This window comes from Pecten maximus, unplaced genomic scaffold (genome assembly GCF_902652985.1).
Source record: "Pecten maximus unplaced genomic scaffold, xPecMax1.1, whole genome shotgun sequence".
Lineage (NCBI taxonomy): Eukaryota > Metazoa > Mollusca > Bivalvia > Pectinida > Pectinidae > Pecten > Pecten maximus.
Genome location: NW_022981390.1, coordinates 1 through 9021, shown reverse-complemented (window position 1 = coordinate 9021; position 9021 = coordinate 1). Strand labels below are relative to the sequence as shown.

Genomic DNA, 9021 nt, shown 5'->3' with positions numbered 1-9021 from the left:
GTGTTACATGTTCCTCGGATCTAGTTTTTCTGGTTTCCAGTTACCAAGACGATTTGTGGCTTTGCATCCTTATTCATTCTGGGGGATCGGCTGTCAGATAAAGTAGCTGTCTACAACAAAATTAAAGTTTGTTATGGTGATAATATACCAACAGAACGGGATAAAGGACGAAGGGGCACCTACTGTAAATGTGGTTATTTTCGTCGGTGGTTAATTTCGCCATTTCGTTACGTAAACTAAATGTATACGCGTGGGGGTAATTTTCGCAATCGACCCACCTTTGTTTGTAGTTCAAGTAGACTCAAATTAATATCAAAATAATACATGTGGGGGAAATTTCACGATCAAAAGCGATCCACGTAATTAGCGTAGATTTCACCCTCGCGTAAATTTCCACGTTTACAGTACATAAATCCTGGTGCATTTCCAGGGATTTTGTCAAGTAATTTTGGATTGGGACCCTGTCATAAATCTGGGAATTTTTTTTTACTCTATTTTACCGAAATTTTGGAAAATACACCAGTGTTTTGATATGGCTTAAAATTTTCTATTTGGAACACGTCCCAATACCAGACCCTAGATACACCTAGCAAAATCTCTGATATCTGTCCTGTACAATGTGAAATTATGATAAAATAAAGTAGAGCTGTGTATCGCAAGGAGGGTAGCGATATGATTTGTATCGCGATACAGGGGTCACGATACGATACGTATCACGATACATGAGAAGCTGATAACCTATCAGATATCTGGTATTCCATCGTACAGAAGTCACGTTTGTTTTTGTGGTATTTCCGGAATATTGAAGTCTTTGTCTACATTTGTTACAAAATAATATTTTTGTCCGTTTCCTACAAAACGTTCTTGAATTAAGATTTGAAAGAACTCCAACAGGAAGCTTCATAAGCTGCCGGGACGGCCTTGTCAGCCATGTTGTTTACAACAAAACGTAAGCTAACGTTAGTGAAGGGAGATAACTACAAATTTTCAAGTATCACGATACAAGGATAGACGATGCATCGATGCACCACTCAGAAAACATACAAAGGGTAACAAAATACAATTTGAAGAATACATAAGCTGATATCAGTTAACTTAGAAACAATGAGAATTCCCACACTAGATAAGCTAAAACAATATTCAGGGGAGATAATGCATTCCTGATAATGACAAGAGGCCCAGGGGCCTTAACGGTCATCTGACTCTAAATTAAAAACCTTATATAATTGTAGTATGTATTCTCTGTAGCAAGTATATAGTGGCACCGTTTGCCATGGTGGCCATCTTGGATTTCTGACCGACCCAATAAATAACAACACTTGGTAAGGACTATCTCAGGATCATTTCTGGTAAGTTACAGCTGAATCCCATTGGGGGAATTTGAGAAGAAGTTTAAAATGGGCATTGTTCAGGAAAACCATGATTGCACAATCATGTTACAAATGGCCGCCATGGCTGCCAAGTCAATGATTTTACGACCTGAAAAATAACAACACTTGGTGGGGATCATCTCAGGATCATTTCTGGCAAGTTTCAGCCCAACAGCACTGGTGGAACTGGAGAAGAAGTTTAAAATGTGTTTTTCAAAATGGCGGCTATGGCGGCCATCTTGGATTTCTGACCGACCCGAAAAATAAAAACACTTGGTCGGGATCATATGAGGATCATTTCAGGCAAGTTTCAGCTCAATAGCACTGGTGGAATGTGAGAAGAAATTTAAAATGTTTTCTTTGAAGATGGCGGCTATGGCGGCCATTTTGTATTTCGGACCGACCCGAAAAATAACAACACTTGGTCAGGACCATATGAGGATCATTTCAGGCAAATTTCAGCTCAATAGCACTGGTGGAACTTGAGAAGAAGTCTAAAATGTGTTTTTCAAGATGGCGGCTATGGCGGCCATCTTGGATTTCGGACCGACCCGAAAAATAACAACACTTGGTCAGGACAATCTCAGGATCATTTCAGACAAGTTTCAGCTCAATAGCACTGGTGGAACTTGAGAAGAAGTTTAAAATGTGTTTTTGAAGATGGCGGCTATGGCCGCCATCTTGGATTTCGGACCGACCCAAAAAATAAAAACACTTGGTCAGGACCATCTCAGGATCATTTCTGGCAAGTTTCAGCCCAACAGCACTAGTGGAACTTGAGAAGATGCTTAAAATGTGTTTTTCAAAATGGCGGCTATGGCGGCCATCTTGGATTTCAGACCGACCCGCAAAATAAAAACATTTGGTCGGAATCATATCAGGATCATTTCAGGCAAGTTTCAGCTCAATAGCACTGGTGGAACTTGAGAAGAAGTCTAAAATGTGTTTTTCAAGATGGCGGCTATGGCGGCCATCTTGGATTTCGGACCGACCCGAAAAATAACAACACTTGGTCGGGATCATCTCAGGATCATTTCTGGCAAGTTTCAGCCCAACAACACTGGTGGAACTTGAGAAGAAGTTTAAAATATGTTTTTGAAGATGGCGGCTATGGCGGCCATCTTGGATTTCGGACCGACCCGAAAAATAACAACACTTTGTCAGGACCATCTCAGGATCATTTCAGACAAGTTTCAGCTCAATAGCACTGGTGGAACTTGAGAAGAAGTTTAAAATGTGTTTTTGAAGATGGCGGCTATGGCGGCCATCTTGGATTTCGGACCGACCCGAAAAATAACAACACTTGGTCAGGACCATCTCAGGATCATTTCTGGCAAGTTTCAGCTCAATAGCACTGGTGGAACATGAGAAGAAGTTTAAAATATGTTTTTCAAGATGGCGGCTATGGCGGCCATCTTGGATTTCGGACCGACCCGAAAAATAACAACACTTGGTCGGGATCATATCAGGATCATTTCAGGCAAGTTTCAGCCCAACAGCACTGGTGGTACTTGAGAAGAAGTTTAAAATGTGTTTTCAAAATGGCGGCTATGGCGGCCATCTTGGATTTCGGACTGACCCGAAAAATAACAACACTTGGTCAGGACCATCTCAGGATCATTTCAGGCAAGTTTCAGCTTAATCCCACTAGTGGAACTTGAGAAGAAGATTGAAATGTGAAAAGTTTACGCACGGCGCACGGCGACGGACGAAGCACGATGACTATAGGTCATCCTGACCCTTCGGGTCAGATGACCTAAAAAATTGCAACACAGAGGTGGAGGGTTAGTGATAAAGTGTCGAGACACCTTAACAACTCGGCCACTGCAGCCACAGCAGCCCCTGTATATAGAGACAGAAACTGGAGGACTCCTATGAGATTGAAGAACTGGATAACCTGCTCATTTTTGTGTAAAACATTGATCTTTTTATATCTTTCACTTACAAATAAATGGATATGTCTATTATTTGGTTTTCTCCTCTTGTAGAGCAGGTGGCTAGAAGAAGGGCTTGTCCTCAAGCAGGCAGACTTGACCAGCACTTTAGTAATGGATAGAAGATTGATTGATGTCCTTGTCAGAGTAGTAGTCATGTAGAAAACTTCAAAAAAGAATCCAAGTATAAGTGTAATAATCAAAGTACCGAAAGTACATACGACAATCAAACTGGAAACTGAGTGTAAAAAAAAAATTAAATTAAAATTCAGCTTTTGTAAATGCTGAAAAAGGTGAAGTTGTAATACATTGTAGTTAATTGTCAGTTAAAAAAAGATTGGAGATAGCTTCAATGAATGATTATCACAATTTCTAAAGTATTAATGTGGTAATTAATACAGGAGACAAACATAAGAAACTATAATACCATAATTGTCACCACAATCTCTCACAATGAACATTCTGGGTAATCTAGAGAGATATAGAGATGATATGAGTAATCTAGAGATATGGATATAATATTAGTAATCTAGAGATATAGAGATGATATTAGTAATCTAGAGATATAGAGATGATATTAGTAATCTAGAGATATGGAGATAATATTAGTAATCTAGAGATATGGAGATAATATTAGTAATCTAGAGATATAGAGATGATATTAGTAATCTTTAGATACGGAGATAGTTAAGTAATCTAGAGATATAGAGATAATATTAGTAATCTATAGATATGGAGATAATATTAGTAATCTAGAGATATAGAGATGATATTAGTAATCTTTAGATACGGAGATAGTTAAGTAATCTAGAGATATAGAGATAATATTAGTAATCTATAGATATGGAGATAATATTAATCTAGAGATACAGAGATAGTTAAGTAATCTAGAGATACGGAAATAGTTAAGTAATATAGAGATATGGAGATCATATTAGTAATCTAGAGATACGGAGATAGTTAAGTAATCTAGAGATACGGAGATAGTTAAGTAATCTAGAGATATGGAGATAATATTAGTAATCTAGAGAGATATGGAGATGATATTAGTAATCTAGAGATATAGAGATAATATTAGTAATCTAGAGATATAGAGATAATATTAGTAATCTAGAGATATAGAGATATATTAGTAATCTAGAGATATAGAGATAATATTAGTAACCTAGAGATATGGAGATGATATTAGTAATCTAGAGAAATAGACCTTTAAACACTGATACTACTCATTTATTTAAACTATGCACACCTAGAAAATTAAATATCACTCTTTGCCAATTAAGAAACTCTGCTAGCAACTTAAATTATCACAGATTAATAGATCATCTAATTCCAAATTCAGCCTGTTCCTGTGGTTATTATTCTGAGGATCTAGAGCATTACTTCTTCTACTGTCCAAATTTCAACCATATAAGGCACTTTATACATGACATATTTATACAAGTTGGTTTTATAAATATTAACTTATTAACATGTGGTAACTATGATCTCTCACTTGATCTTAATAAATTTGTATTAAGTAATGTAGAAAGGTTTATAACTAATTCGAGAAGGTTTTAATTCTCTTTTATTTCTCTTTGATCAATTAATTATATAATATTTCATTGATATGTATGTATATCATTATAATTGTTCAATAAAATACTCTTCTTTCTCACCATCAGGTAGGTGAAGCGCTTTTGCTTTACAAAGTCTTGTATAATTATCTATTTTCTATATATATAATGTATATAAATAAAAATATTTCCTGAACTTTTGATACCTTTTAACTATAAATTATTCCATTAAACTATGAATGACTACTTAGATTATTACAATGATGTGTGTATGAGTGTATGTGCAAATGTTACAAATAACCCTAATTATATAGTTCTATTGTTCAACTTGTCAAGAAAAATTCTATCAATATTATTTTATCAAAATGTCATTTATGTGGGAGAAGACTGATATAGGCAAAGCCTGTTGTCAAATCCCTTTGTACTATAACATCTTGTATTTATAATAACATTTGTTGAAATGAAAAATCTAGAGATATATAGTGATAATATTAGTAATCTAGAGATATAGAGATGATATGAGTAATCTAGAGATAATTATGTGGGGATGATATAAATAATCTAAAGATAAAGAGATGATATGAGAAATCTATAGAGATTTAATAACTGTGGTAAATATAATATTTGAGAATGAAGGTTTCTTAACATCAAAAATCAGTTATCTTCTTTACTTTGATCTGAATGTCATCAACATGATTTGACTTCTAAGGGGCTTGGCATCATCAGAAAAACATCCACAAATTGCATGTGCCCTTAAGTACATGTAAATGTTGTTAAAGATGGTCATAAAGTTGTAAGGTTCAAGTTATAATGTTAATATATGAAATATTGTGAGGTCATTCTTACACAAGGACTATTGTGATAGACCATATCATTCTATAATCAGATGCTGATGGCAGTGCACTTTTATTGGCAATGAAGACTGCTGATAAAATTTCATTACATATGCATATATAAGACATACATGCCATACCTCCCGGCGTGAGACAAAATCTCCCTTATTTTCAAGTCTTTTATTTCCTCCTGGCAGGAGAGCCCAAATTCCCGGTATTTTTGCCGACGGCATATTTGTTTACAATTCAGTAGTTTTTCTCGCGAGATTTGGCTAAATTTAGCGATCACGTGATCCATCTGTTCACGTGATCACTCAATCAAAATGGCGCCTGTTGGACACGGCTTTCACACGAAGCTCTGGCTAGTGTAATGTTTGCGCTAGAACATCATGAAATAAAGGCAAATCGCTGAAACAGCTCATTTGACTGGTAGCATTCTTTTGGGTAAGGATTCAAAATTTTATAAAGGAAGGAACTGACCTCCCGGGTGCAGAGGGCGAGGTCAAAAGGGGTCAATTGGTTTAAACAACTTCTTTTCTGAAACTAAGCAATGGATATCACTCACATTTGTGTGGTATCATCCCTAAGGGCTTGTGTCAAAAGTCAATTTCATTTTATGAATTAATGCATTTTTTGGCATACCTCACATACCCATATAAAATGCCTATGATATATTGACATAGCAATACCAGTGACAATATACTTAATCATCATTCTTGTTTCATATATCATGAAATCCAGGTGAGCGATACAGACACTCTGGGCCTCTTGTTTACCTTATACAACTTTTTGTTGTTTGCATATACAATATGATTAATATCCAAAATAAATATAAATATTCTTTATCACTTTCAAAATTAGTTTATTGCTTTAAAATTGAGTAAAAATGTCGATATGTATGTCGCGCACAAATCTCCCTTATTTTAGGCAAAACTCCCTTAAAATAATCATCAATCTCCCTTATTGGTCTCCTGAAAGTATGGCATGTATGATAAGATACTTTTGTAATTGTAAGATTGCATGATCATAAGAGGCGACTAAATTTGGGATATTATCTTTCTTTCTTTCTGAACAACTTTCATCTTCCTAATGTCTCCCTTGTCAATGCCTCACTTTTGGTATTTAGTTGCGCATTCGCCCCTGTGATGAAGGCTTTGGGTTCTGTCCCCTAGCCTAGACATACCAGAGTCTTTAAAAATGGTAGCTGTTACTCCTGCTAATAGCAGTCAGCATATTAGGTGTCCTGCTGGGTTTCATCAGCAGTATGCTTCAGTGAGGTACAGTGTACATGTAGTAATATAAATTGGCAATAATTCCAGACTCTCAAAAGGAGACTAGCACAAACATACTGCAGCCTCCTAAAAACACACATATATACGCACTCGCCACACACATGCATATTGCATGCACATCGTTAAATGATCATAGCTGTTGATAGGAAATTAAACAATGATGTTGTATTATGTAAATAGATACAGGTGTACTCTTGTGTTGTGTGTTCCGAGGATCGTCCAGGTGACGTCCGGAATATCTCAGGAGTTTGTCGGAGGCAAGAAGCCTCGTTTTGACACCTTAAATTTTTGGACAGTGACAGATACACATGTGAAAGTATATTAAAAAGATTAACACTTGGAACAAGGCTGAATAGAATACATTGATAATAAACCAAACAAAACCAAGCGCTTTTGAAATTGCATGTAAACATATGCACATATGCCTTGGTATCTACAATGTGCATCATTGTGCATACAATGTACATGAAACACCTACAATGTACATGATTGGTCCTCGTCCTGCCTAATATTGATAAAATATTATTCATACTTAAAATTAAGGTCGTTCGGATGCTGAGCATCATGTACATACGATCAAACAAGTTAAAATTTGAATATAAAACATGTAACTGAAAGAGTCTTTAGATATGTTTACATGTAGTATGATGTTCATCAGTGCATAGTAACAATATATTATTGATAAATGTGTATCCTGTCGTTGCCAAGAAGTAATAGACCTACATACCCATTGAAGCGATCATAGCTGCATACATTCCATATGCATAAAGCTTACAAATGTATGATAAATACAATTTAAGTGATGTTTTATGTCTAACTCGCCAAAATCACATGGAATGATTACTTACTTATTCTCTGTACAGATAAGTAGTCGTTAAAGAGACAGCATGTGTCTACTTTCACTTTCCCGCCCAACTCGGATAGTTTCGGATGTTATCATATTGTATTATGTTTGATTTTTGGAGTTCCGAATATATTTAGTTTCGCATTGTGTACAGAATAAATTGACATTCTCTTAAATACTACACAGTTCTATTAAACACTACTTCTATAAGTTAAAGTGATACAAGAAAACGTTCAAATATTTATTTAGAATATAATCTAGAAGAAAAACCAATTCGTGCGAAAATAACCTTATCATTACGACCTGTAAATATGGCGGCCTACGTCTTACGTTGATGCAATGCGTTGATAGTACTGAAAGACCGTGTAATCATGGCCCGGCATAGGAATGTCCGGACTATGAACTACGAAGATGGTACAGTTTGAATCTCTAAAATATGCAAATTGGTTTTACCATTACTTTCCGTGCTGTCTTATCTAGATCCCCTATTTTTCCGTCCCTGTCCGGCGAATGCTCGACATGCGTGCCAAAACAGTCATTGCAGGAAAAGAGCTCAAATTAAAAAAAAAATGTTAAAAACTATACTTTCCAAAATAGCTTTGTTTAAAACATTCAAATGTTAAATGTAGGCAAGGGGAAAATAATGATAATTTTGATCGGTGTCCGTTGTAAACGTATGCACAGTTTCCCCTTTCCCCGTTTAGTTACCATATCAGCTTCACCTGCTTCAATGTTTGTTAGCACGAATGTACGAACTGTTCAGTATATGTGTTACAAACGGAACCCTGGTAAATACTAGTTGCAATATACTGCTTGGCTAGAAAGATTTCTTTAGCTCCATCAGTTGAGCGTAAGACTAGTAAGCCAGAGGTCCCAGTGTTCGATTCCTTGCTAGAAGAGGAAGTGATTAAAAAAATAATCGTATATATATATACAGTGTTCGAAAGTACATATGAAAATTTCTTAGACAATTGGTCTACAGAAAATTGAAATCCCATAGCCCAAGTCAAATACATATTGTTGAAATAGCATAACTGTGTCACGCAAACGCTTGCATCATCAAGTTCATACTCACTCAAATGTTTGAAGCCAATAACATGCTGTTCTCAGTGAAAACACCTCAATTGTAAGTTCTGATTTCATAAGATCCTTTGTCAGAAAATATCGGAATGTTTCATGTAGTCATGTAACT

General features: G+C 35.8%; 1 long non-coding RNA gene across 1 annotated transcript; it reads right to left on the bottom strand.

Annotated features, from left to right (window-relative positions):
- Positions 1–19: 19 nt before the first annotated feature.
- Positions 20–7914, bottom strand: LOC117320028. The gene is made up of 3 exons (XR_004530907.1): positions 7834–7914; positions 3316–3470; positions 20–110 (listed from the first exon to the last, which is right to left on the bottom strand). It is a non-coding gene; the product is annotated as an uncharacterized LOC117320028 (long non-coding RNA).
- Between the last annotated feature and the right edge of the window lie 1107 nt (positions 7915–9021).